This window comes from Bubalus bubalis, chromosome 6 (assembly GCF_019923935.1).
Source record: "Bubalus bubalis isolate 160015118507 breed Murrah chromosome 6, NDDB_SH_1, whole genome shotgun sequence".
In the NCBI taxonomy this organism is placed as follows: domain Eukaryota; kingdom Metazoa; phylum Chordata; class Mammalia; order Artiodactyla; family Bovidae; genus Bubalus; species Bubalus bubalis.
Genome location: NC_059162.1, coordinates 104,612,895 through 104,625,044, shown reverse-complemented (window position 1 = coordinate 104,625,044; position 12,150 = coordinate 104,612,895). Strand labels below are relative to the sequence as shown.

General features: G+C 41.1%; 1 protein-coding gene and 1 non-coding gene across 8 annotated transcripts in view; both read right to left on the bottom strand.

Moving 5' to 3' along the window:
• The window catches only part of SCMH1 (Scm polycomb group protein homolog 1), a 221,940-nt gene that overhangs the window by 196,719 nt on the left and 13,071 nt on the right, over positions 1-12,150 (bottom strand). The window lies entirely within an intron of this gene.
• LOC112585825 lies at positions 11,242-11,345 on the bottom strand. The gene has a single exon (XR_003110407.1). It is a non-coding gene; the product is annotated as a U6 spliceosomal RNA (small nuclear RNA).

Here is a 12,150-nt window from a genome sequence, read left to right as displayed (position 1 = left end):
TCGGATGCTGTAAAGAGCAATATTGCATAGGAACCTCGAATGTTAGGTCGATGAGTCAAGGCAAATTGGAAGTGGTCAAACAAGAGATGGCAAGAGTGAACGTCGACATTCTAGGAATCAGCGAACTAAAATGGACTGGAATGGGTGAACTTAACTCAGATGACCATTATATCTATAACTGTGGGCAGGAATCCCTTAGAAGAAATGGAGTAGTCATCATGGTCAACAAGAGTCCGAAATGCAGTACTTGGATGCAATCTCAAAAATGACAGAACGATCTCTGTTCAGTTCCAAGGCAAACCATTCAATATCATGGTAATCCAAGTCTATGCCCCAACCAGTAACGCTGAAGAAGCTGAAGTTGAATGGTTCTATGAAGACCTACAAGACCTTTTAGAACTAACACCCAAAAAAGATGTCCTTTTCATTATATGGGACTGGAATGCAAAAGTAGGAAGTCAAGAAACACCTGGAGTAACAGGCAAATTTGGCCTTGAAACACGGAATGAAGCAGGGCAAGGGCTAATAGAGATTTGCCAAGAGAACGCACTGGTCATAGCAAACACCCTCTTCCAACAACACAAGAGAAGACTCTACACATGGACATCACCAGATGGCCAACACAGAAATCAGACTGATTATATTCTTGGCAGCCAAAGATGGAGAAGCTCTATACAGTCAGCAAAAACAAGACCGGGAGCTGACTGTGGCTCAGATCATGAACTCCTTATTGCCAAATTCAGACTTAAATTGAAGAAAGTAGGGAAAACCACTTGACCATTCAGGTATGACCTATATCAAATCCCTTATGATTATACAGTGGAAGTGAGAAATAGATTTAAGGGACTAGATCTGATAGAGTGCCTGATGGACTATGGACGGAGGTTCATGACATTGTACAGGAGGAAGGGATCAAGACCATCCCCATGGAAAAGAAATGCAAAAAAGCAAAATGGCTGTCTGGGGAGGCCTTACAAATAGCTGTGAAAAGAAGAGAAGCAAAAAGCAAAGGAGAAAAGGAAAGATATAAGCATCTGAATGCAGAGTTCCAAAGAATAGCAAGAAGAGATAAGAAAGCCTTCCTCAGCAATCAATGCAAAGAAATAGAGGAAAACAATAGAATGGGAAAGACTAGAGATCTCTTCAAGAAAATTAGAGATACCAAGGGAACACAGAAATGGTATGGACCTAACAGAAGCAGAAGATATTAAGAAGAGGGGGCAAGAATACACAGAAGAACTGTACAAAAAAGATCTTCATGACCAAGATAATCACGATAGTGTGATCACTGACCTAGAGCCAGACATCCTGGAATGTGAAGTCAAGTGGGCCTTAGAAAGCATCACTACGAACAAAGCTAGTGGAGGTGATGGAATTCCAGTTAAGCTATTTCAAATCCTGAAAGATGATGCTGTGAAAGTGCTGCACTCAAGATGCCAGCAAATTTGGAAAACTCAGCAGTGGCCACAGGACTGGAAAAAGTCAGTTTTCATTCCAATCCCAAAGAAAGGCAATGCCAAAGAATGTTCAGACTACCACACAATTGCACTCATCTCACACGCTAGTAAAGTAATGCTCAAAATTCTCCAAGCCAGGCTTCAGCAATAGGTGAACCGTGAACTTCCTGATATTCAAGCTGGTTTTAGAAAAGGCAGAGGAACCAGAGATCAAATTGCTAACATCTGCTGGATCATCGAAAAAGCAAGAGAGTTACAGAAAAACATCTATTTCTACTTCATTGACTATGCCAAAGCCTTTGACTGTGTGGATCACAATAAACTGTGGGAAATTCTGAAGGACACTGGAAAACCAGACCAACTAACCTGCCTCTTGAGAAACCTATATGCAGCTCAGGAAGCAACAGTTAGAACTGGACATGGGACAACAGACTGGTTCCAAATAGGAAAAGGAGTACATCAAGGCTGTATATTGTCACCCTGCTTATTTAACTTCTATGCAGAGTACATCATGAGAAACGCTGGGCTGGAAGAAGCACAAGCTGGAATCAAGATTGCCGGGAGAAATATCAATAACCTCAGATATGCAGATGACACCACCCTTATGGCGGAAAGTGAAGAGGAACTAAAAAGCCTCTTGATGAAAGTGAAAGTGGAGAGTGAAAAAGTTGGCTTAAAGCTCAACATTCAGAAAACGAAGATCATGGTGGCATCTGGTCCCATCACTTCATGGGAAATAGATGGGGAAACAGTGGAAACAGTGTCAGACTTTATTTTTGGGGCTCCAAAATCACTGCAAATGGTGATTGCAGCCATGAAATTAAAAGATGCTTACTCCAGTACTTTGGCCACCTCATGCGAAGAGTTCACTCATTGGAAAAGACTCTGATGCTGGGAAGGATTGGGGGCAGGAGGAGAAGAGGACGACAGATGATGAGATGGCTGGATGGCATCACTGACTCAATGGATGAGTCTGAGTGAACTCTGGGAGTTGGTGATGGACAGGGAGGCCTGGCGTGCTGCGATTCATGGGGTTGCAAAGAGTCGGACATGACTGATCGACTGAACTGAACTAAACTGATGAGCCTACCACTGTATCAGAATCTACCATTCTGGGCACCAAAAATTTAAGAGGCTACCTTGTTTTCCAGGATATCAGAAGCAAAGACAAGACCTACAAATCTGCAGAAAAGATAAGACCTACAGATACATCTGGGACTTCTTAACCTGTCTGATCAATGGAATGATCTAGGGATCTTTTTGGTAGATCACAGATGGCAGACAAGGGATTTAAACTCCCTACCCATCAGACAACAAAGTCATTTCCAAAATATTATCAGTGTAAAATACAGTTCCTTCTCAATAAAAAGTACAGGAGCACACAAAGAAAAAATCATGAATATAGTCCATTAATTCAGATTTGGATTTAACTCAGAAAACTAAGATCATGGCATCTGGTCCCATCACTTCATGGCAGATAGATGGGGAAACAGTAGAAACAGTGTCAGACTTTATTTTTTTGGCCTCCAAAGTCACTGCAGATGGTGACTGCAGCCATGAAATTAAAAGACCACTTACTCCTTCGAAGGAAAGTTATGACCAACCTAGGCAGCATATTCAAAAGCAGAGACATTACTTTGCCAGCAAAGGTCCGTACAGTCAAGGCTATGGTTTTTCCAGTGGTCATGTATGGATGTGAGAGTTGGACTGTGAAGAAAGCTGAGTGCCGAAGAATTGATGCTTTTGAACTGTGGTGTTGGAGAAGACTCTTTTTTTTTTTTTTAATTTTATTTTATTTTTGAAACTTTACAATATTGTCTTGGTTTTGCCAAATATCGAAATGAATCCGCCACAGGTATACATGTGTTCCCCATCCTGAACTCTCCTCCCTCCTCCCTCCCCATACCAGCCCTCTGGGTCGTCCCAGTGCACCAGCCCCAAGCATCCAGTATCATGCATCGAACCTGGACTGGCGACTTGTTTCATACATGATATTATACATGTTTCAATGCCATCTCCCAAATCTTCCCACCCTCTCCCTCTCCCACAGAGTCCATAAGACTGTTCTATACATCAGTGTCTCTTTTGCTGTCTCGTATATAGGGTTATTGTTACCATCTTTCTAAATTCCATATATATATATGTTAGTACAATGGCACCCCACTCCAGTACTTTTGCCTAAAAAATCCCATGGATGGAGGAGCCTGGTAGGCTGCGGTCCACGGGGTCGCTAGAGTCGGACACGACTGAGTGACTTCACTTTCACTTTTCACTTTCATGCATTGGAGAAGGAAATGGCAACCCACTCCAGTGTCCTTGCCTGGAAAATCCCAGGGACAGGGAAGCCTGGTGGGCTGCCGTCGATGGGGTCGCACAGAGTCTGACATGGCTGAAGCGACTTAGCAGCAGCAGCAGCAGCATACTGTATTGGTGTTTTTCTTTCTGGCTTACTTCACTCTGTAAAATAGGCTCCCGTTTCATCCACCTCATTAGAACTGATTCAAATGTATTCTTTTTAATGGCTGAGTAATACTCCATTGTGTATATGTACCATAGCTTTCTTATCCATTCACCTGCTGATGGACATCTAGGTTGCTTCCATGTCCTGGCTATAAACAGTGCTGCGATGAACATTGGGGTACACGTGTCTCTCTCCCTTCTGGTTTCCTCAGTGTGTATGCCCAGCAGTGGGATTGCTGGATCATAAGGCAGTTCTATTTCCAGTTTTTTAAGGAATCTCCACACTGTTCTCTATAGTGGCTGTACTAGTTTGCATTCCCACCAACAGTGTAAGAGGGTTCCCTTTTCTCCACACCTTCTGTTGGAGAAGACTCTTGAGAGTCCCTTGGACTTTAAGGAGGTTCAACCAGTCCATCCTAAAGGAGATTAGTCCTGGAAGGACTGATGCTAAAGCTGAAACTCCAATCCTTTGGCCACCTCATGTGAAGAGTTGACTCACTGGAAAAGACCCTGGTGCTGGGAGGGATTGGGGGCAGGAGGAGAAGGGGACAACAGAGGATGAGATGGCTGGATGGCATCACTGACTCGATGGACGTGAGTTTGAGTGAACTCCGGGAGCTGTTGATGGACAGGGAGGTCTGGCGTGCTGCGATTCGTGGGGTCGTGAAGGGTCGGACACGACTGAGCAACTGAACTGAACTGAACATGCATTAAGCACTTATTATTTGAACACTTACTGTATCAAGCAACTAAATATAGGTTTTCACTAATAATAATCAGAAACTACCAACAGATTAGTAGACTGACTGAACTGACATTTCTAATTCAGATAATGATTTATTTAAATGTAATGATTAGGGGATTTAACATATTAAAAGCAACTTGTTAGTGTTGAGAATAAAGAAGTCAACAAAATATTAATTTAACGTTACCAAATTCAACTAGCTCTTTTCAAGAAGATAACTTTGACACCTAACTATCAAGGTCAGCATTCAGTTCAGTTCAGTTCATTCACTCAGTTGTGTTTGACTTTTTGTGACCCCATGAACCACAGCATGCCAGGCCTCCCTGTCCATCACCAACTCCCAGAGTTTACTCAAACTCATGTCCATTGAGTCGGTGATACCATCCAACCATCTCATCCTCTGTCGTCCCCTTCTTCTCCTGCCCTCAATCTTTCCCAGCATCAGGGTCTTTTCAAATGAGTCAGCTCTTCGCATCAGGTGGCTAAAGTATTGGAGTTTCAGCTTCAACATCAGTCCTTCCAATGAACACCCAGGACTGATCTCCTTTAGAATGGACTGGTGGATCTCCTTAAAGTCCAAGGGACTCTCAAGAGTCTTCTCCAACACCACAGTTCAAAAGCATCAATTCTTCAGCGCTCAGCTTTCTTCACAGTCCAACTCTCACATCCATACATGACCACTGGAAAAACCATAGTCTTGACTGCATGGACCTTTGCTGGCAAAGTAATGTCTCTGCTTTTGAATATGCTGTCTAGGTTGGTCATAACTTTTCTTCCAAGGAGTAAGTGTCTTTTAATTTCATTGCTTCAATCATCATCTGAAGTGATTTGGGAGCCCAGAAAAATAAAGTTAGCCACTGTGTTTCCACTATTTCCCCATCTATTTGCCATGAAGTGATGGGACTGGATGCCATGATCTTAGTTTTCTGAATGTTGAGCTTTAAGCCAACTTTTTCACTCTCCTCTTTCACTTTCATCAAGAGGCTCTTTATTAAAAAATCCATTTACTATTAAGGCAGTTAACAGAATTCAGCCCAAATAAGCAATCCTTGTTTACTCATTAAGAAAGCTGCATTAAATAATTAAGTTGGAGGTGGTGTGGAAGTAAGAGGGTTAAGAGTTGTGGCGTTTGAAGAGTAGGCTCTGGATCAATAAAGAAGAAAGAGAATTGCTAGCTCTACTGGTATTTGTCAGTATTATTTTCTAAGCTTTCTCTAAAGACAGGACATCTAGTCATTAAATAATTATTTACAGAATATGTACTTTGAAGACAAATTTCTGTGAGTGGTTTCCTTTAGGACTTCTCTGCTGGTCTGGTGGTTAAGAATCCGCCTTTCAATGCAGGAGACACCAGTTTGATCCCAGGTCAGGAAATTAAGATTCCATATGCCAAGCAGCAGCTAAGCTGGCATGCTGCAACCAGAGAGCGCGCGTGCTCTGGAGCCTGTGCTCTGCAAAAAGAGAAGACTGTGCACTGCAAGGAGAAGCCTGTGCTCTGCAGCTACAGAAGCCCCTGTGCACCCGAACTAGAGATAGCCCGCACACCACAATGAAGATCCACTATAGCCAAAAAAAAGAGTATAAATGCAGGCACAACTATACCTGATGAGCAAGATGCATTTAGTAAAAGAATTATTAATATAAACTATGATTAAGCGATTTCTCAAGAAGTTTTTTCTTAAAACTAAATTTAGGACTTTTAAGTTGATCTCATTCAAGAATCACACTAATCTTATAAAGCATTTGTAGAAAAAATAACTATCCAACTTGCACTCATATATAGTGATAATAGGTAACCGCACCTTTTTATAGTATCACACAAACAGCTCAATAAAGTAACATTCCTATATGAACTGAATCATGTCTGCTTGCAAGCCAGTGTGAGTACTTAGCTACAATCCCTCCACATAAGTGTTTTGTGGTTTCAATTAACAAGCAATATTATGTGGTAAGTTTTTACCTTTGTCTGAGTTCTCTCTGTTGATTAGGAGTTAGCATACTTCTGTCATCTACATATCAGTCAGTCCAGACACTCAGTCGTGTCCGACTCTTTGTGATCCCATGGACTGCAGCACGCCAGGCTTCCTTGTTCATCACCAAGTTCCAGAGCTCATTCAAACTCACATCCATCGAGTTGGTGATGCCATCCAACCACCTCATCTTCTGTCGTCCCCTTCTCCTCCTGCCTTCAATCTTTCCCAGCATCAGGGTCTTTTCAAATGGGTCAGTTCTTCCCACAAGTGGCCAAAGTATTGGGAGTTTCAGCTTCAGCATCAGTCCTTCCAATGAACACTCAGGACTGATTTCCTTTAGGATGGACTGGTTGGATCTCCTTGCAGTCCAACGGACTCTCAAGAGCCTTCTTCAACACCACAGTTCAAAAGCATCAATTCTTTGGCGCTCAGCTTTCTTTATAGTCCAACTCTCACATCCATACATGACCATTGGAAAAACCATAGCCTTGACTAGACGGACCTGTGTCAGCAAAGTAATGTCTCTGCTTTTGAATATGCTGTCTAGATTGGTAATAGCTTTCTTCCAAGGAGCAAGCATCTTTTAATTTCATGGCTGCAGTCACCATCTGCCATGATTTTGGAGCCCAAGAAAATAAGGTTTGTCACTGTTTCCACTGTTTCCCCAACTATTTGCCATGAAGTGATGGGACCAGATGCCATGATCTTAGTTTTCTGAATGTTGAGTTTTAAGCCAACTTTTTCACTCTCCTCTTTCACTTTCATCAAGCTCTATAGTTCTTCTTCACTTTCTGCCATAAGAGTCATGTCATCTGCATATCTGAGGTTATTGATATTTCTCCCGGCAATCTTGATTTCAGCTTGTGATTCATCCAGCCTCGCATTTCGCATGATGTACCCTGCATGTAAGTTAAATAAGCAGGATGACAATATACAGCCTAGATGTACTCCTTTCCCGATTTGGAACCAGTCTGTTGTCCCACATTCAGTTCTAACTGTTGCTTCTTGACCTGCATACAGATATCTCAGGAGGCAGGTCAGGTGGTCTGGTGTTCCCATTTCTTTAAGAATTTTCCACGGTTTTTTTGTGATCCACAGAGTCAAAGGCTTTGGCATAGTCAATAAAGCAAAAGTAAGATGTTTTTCTGGAACGTTCTTGCTTTTTCAATGATCCAACAGATGATGACAATTTGATCTCTGGTTCCTCTGCTTTTTCTAAATCCAGCTTGAACATCTGGAATTTCAAGGTTCACGTGCTATTGAAGCCTCGCTTGGAGAATTTTGAGTATTATTTTGCTAACATGTGAGAGGAGTGCAATTGTGCAGTAGTTTGCACATTCTTTGGCATTGCCTTTCTTTGGGAATGGAATGAAAACTGACCTTTCTTAGTCCTGTGGTCCCTGCTGAGTTTTCCAAATTTGCTGGCATATTGAATGCGGCACTTTCACAGCATCATCTTTTAGAATTTGAAACAGCTCCACCGTAATTCCATCAACTCTGCTAGCTTTGTTTGTAGTGATGCTTCCTAAGGCCCACTTGACTTTGCATTCTTTGCCAACCCCATGGACCACAGCCTGCCAGGCTCCTCTGTCCATGGAATTCTCCAGGCAAGAATACTGAGTGGTTTGCCACTCCCTTCTCCAGAGGATTTACCCAACCCAGAGACTGAACCTGGGTCTCCTGCATTGGAGCAGATACTTTACCATCTGAGCCACCAGGGAAGCCCATCTACATGTATAAGACACTGAAATAGTAAAAGTTTATATGGCATGTACCTAGCATACACATGTAGCACATGCAGCTATCAACAGATTGCAGGTTGTCAGTCCCATCATACATGTCAACCAAATTGGGAACTTTTTATGAAGAAATGTGTTTTAATTAAATTCCAAAGAAATAGCATATACAATTATTTTGACTTTATTATTGCTTTTTACAAATAAGCTTTTATTTAAGAACAATTTTAGATTTACAGACGTCTACAAAGATAGTTCAGAGTTCCCATAGATTCTGCACAGTTTCCTCTATTACTAGCATCTTACATTAGTATGGTATATTTGTTATAATTAATGAACCAATATGGATATACCATTAACTGAAGTCCACATTTCATTGAGGCTTCCTTGGTTTTCACTTAATATCCTTTTTCTGTTTCAGGATCCTATTACCCTTCCCAGGATAACATATTTTTGTCATCATGTCATCTTAGACTCATTTTGGCTGACTTTTCTTGCCTGATGACCTTGATAGCTTTGAGGAATAATAGTCAAGTATTTCACAGAATATCTCTCAATTCGAATTTGTCTAGTTTTCCTCATGATTAGATTGGAGTTAATAGGTTTGGAGGAGGTAGACCACTGAGATAAAATTATAATAACTTTTTATCCCAACTATCACCTGGATAGTAAGCTCACTGAGGGAAAGAATCTTATTCACATTTTTGTATCCTTCAGTTCAGTTCAGTTCACTTCAGTCACTCAGTCATGTCCGACTCTTTGCAACCCCATTAATCACAGCACGCCAGGCCTCCCTGTCCATCAACAACTCCCTGAGTTCACTCAGACTCACATCCATTGAGTCAGTGATGCCATCCAGCCATCTCATCCTCTGTTGTCCTCTTCTCCTCCTGCCCCCAATCCCTCCCAGCATCAGTCTTTTCCAATGAGTCAACTCTTCGCATGAGGTGGCCAAAGTACTGGAGTTTCAGCTTTAGCATCATTCCTTCCAAAGAAATCCCAGGGCTGATCTCCTTCAGAATGGACTGGTTGGATGTCCTTGTAGTCCAAGGGACTCTCAAGAGTCTTCTCCAACACCACAGGATGCCATGATCTTCGTTTTCTGAATGTTGAAGTTTAAACCAACTTTTTCACTCTCCACTTTCACTCATCAAGAGGCTTTTTAGTTCCTCTTCACTTTCTGCCATAAGGGTGGTGTCATCTGCATATCTGAGGTTATTGAGATTTCTCCTGGCAATCTTGATTCCAGCTTGTGTTTCTTCCAGTCCAGTGTTTCTCATGATGTACTCTGCATAGAAGTTAAATAAGCAGGGTGACAATATACAGCCTTGACGTACTCCTTTTCCTGTTTGGAACCAGTCTGTTGTTCCATGTCCAGTTCTAACTGTTGCTTCCTGACCTGCATACAGATTTCTCAAGAGGCAGGTCAGGTGGTCTGGTATTCCCATCTCTTTCAGAATTTCCCACAGTTTACTGTGATCCACACAGTCAAAGGCTTTGGCATAGTCAATAAAGCAGAAATAGATGGTTTTCTGGAACTCTCTTGCTTTTTCCCTGATCCAGCGGATGTTGGCAATTTGATCTCTGGTTCCTCTGCCTTTTCTAAAACCAGCTTGAACATCAGGAAGTTCACAGTTCACGTATTTTTGTATCCTTAGTACACAGCTGATAAATATGTGTTGGTTAAGAAGGAGGAAGTGGATTACACCAAAGGTTGAAGTGCTACAGAAACTTTGCAACTTATTAAAAATAGGAGCACTTATGCTAACAAGGAAATAGTTCATCTGTTTACTCAAAATAAAAAAAAAGCATGACTGATTCACTAAAGTATTTCATTCTTCTATTCAAGGATCCTTCTAGTTTACCTATAATGTTGAGACAGGATTTGTTGTTTGTTGTTTAGTCACTAAGTCATGTCTGACTCTTTGCAACCCCCATGGACTATGGCCCACTGAGGTCCTTTGTCCAGGGGATTTCACAGGCAAGAAAATTGGAGTGGGTTGCCATTTCCTTCTCCAGCATATCTTACTGACCCAGGAATCAAACCCACATTTCTTGCATTGGCAGGTGGATTCTTCACCACTGAGCCACCAGGGAAACCCTGAGACAGGATTTATTCAGCTAAAAAGCAAGTTAATTCTTACAAGTAAACCTCACCTCCTGTACTGACTGATGAAACCCAACTGTGTAACACTGTTTGTGGGGAGTATGCATGGTAAAATGGAAAGATGCATTATGGCTTAAGACAGGATGTCTGGGTTTGAAACTGAGTTCTATCGCTAATAAATTGTATAATTTAGGCCAGATATCTTTGAGTCTCAGTTACTTTACATATAAAATGGAGCTAATAATATTTCAATGACAGTGAGAATTATAATCACTGGCCCACAGAACTGGTGGACTGAATCACTACTGAGATACCCACATCTCTATTATCTTGGTATCACATCTTAGAGCACAAGTGATTTTTTCTTTTTTTTTAATCCAATGGTCTCTTTGTAGTATTTCTACTTTATCTCCCTAAGGTCTTTCACACTGCTAACTATTCCTTTCTTTTTGAAACTTATTCTTGTTCCTCTGACATTAAAAACACCCCTTTCTTCTGATTTTGCTTATCATGCAATGATTCAGAGTACAGCTTACTAGCCAAGAGCATAGACTCTGGACCAGACAAGATTTGAACTGTCAAGAGTATGAATCCTGGTTCCACCACCTGCTAGTCCTATGACCTTGGACAGGTTACTTAACTCTTTTTTATTTTTCTAATTTATTTATTTTTTATTGAAGGATAACCACTTTACAGAATTTTGTTGTTTTCTGTCAAACCTCAACATGAATCAGCCATAGGTATACACATGGTCCCTCCCTCTACAAATATGCAACACTTCAGGAATTTGTGTGTCATCTTTGCGCAGGGGCTGTGCTAATCTCTGTATTGTTCCAATTTTAGTATACGTGCTGCCAAAGAGAGCATGGTTACTTAACTCTTAGGTGCCTGTTTCCCATTTGGGTTTACAGGTATACAGAATGAGTTTACAGGTATATAACATGTACAATAAATGCTATACAGATAACTTGCTGTTGCTTTTGTTCCCCTCCTTACTCTCTTCCTCTGCTACACTTCTTTAACCTCCACATACTCCACCTGGAGGATTTCACCCATGCAAAAGTGCCTTAACTTCTGTCTATTTGGAAGGCATTCTTCTCTTCAGCCTACTTAGCGAATTCCTTCTCAAACTTTAAGACCCAGGTTAAATGTCATTCTCTTTCTCTCTGAAGCCTTTCCAAAAACCACCTCCCTCATTCTGCCTTGGTAGTCAATTGTGCCTGCCCTTGTGGCCCATATTATTTTGAATATATTTCAGTGAGAGTCCTTGTACATCAGATTGAAAGATGCTGAGTTACTTGAAGTTCCCTATATTAGACCATTTCAGGCCTGTAAAAACAGTTACATGATTCATTCCATAAATAGAATATTTATCCTATTCATAAATATTCTATATTTCTGCTGATCCTTCCCTTCCTGCATTAAACTCATGACAAGAACTACATATTATTTCTTAAAATTACATACCTAACAATATTTCAGATATATAAAAAGCAATAAATAATAATGAACAGACAACCATATATCCACACTTTGGCTGAAAAAAAAATACAATTTAAGTCCCCTGTTGCTCTTCCCAGTAGTATTACTAGTCTTTTCTCGCAACCCTGCACTTCAGAGATACCCACTATCCTTACTTTGATACTGTATTACCATGCATTTCTTTAGCATT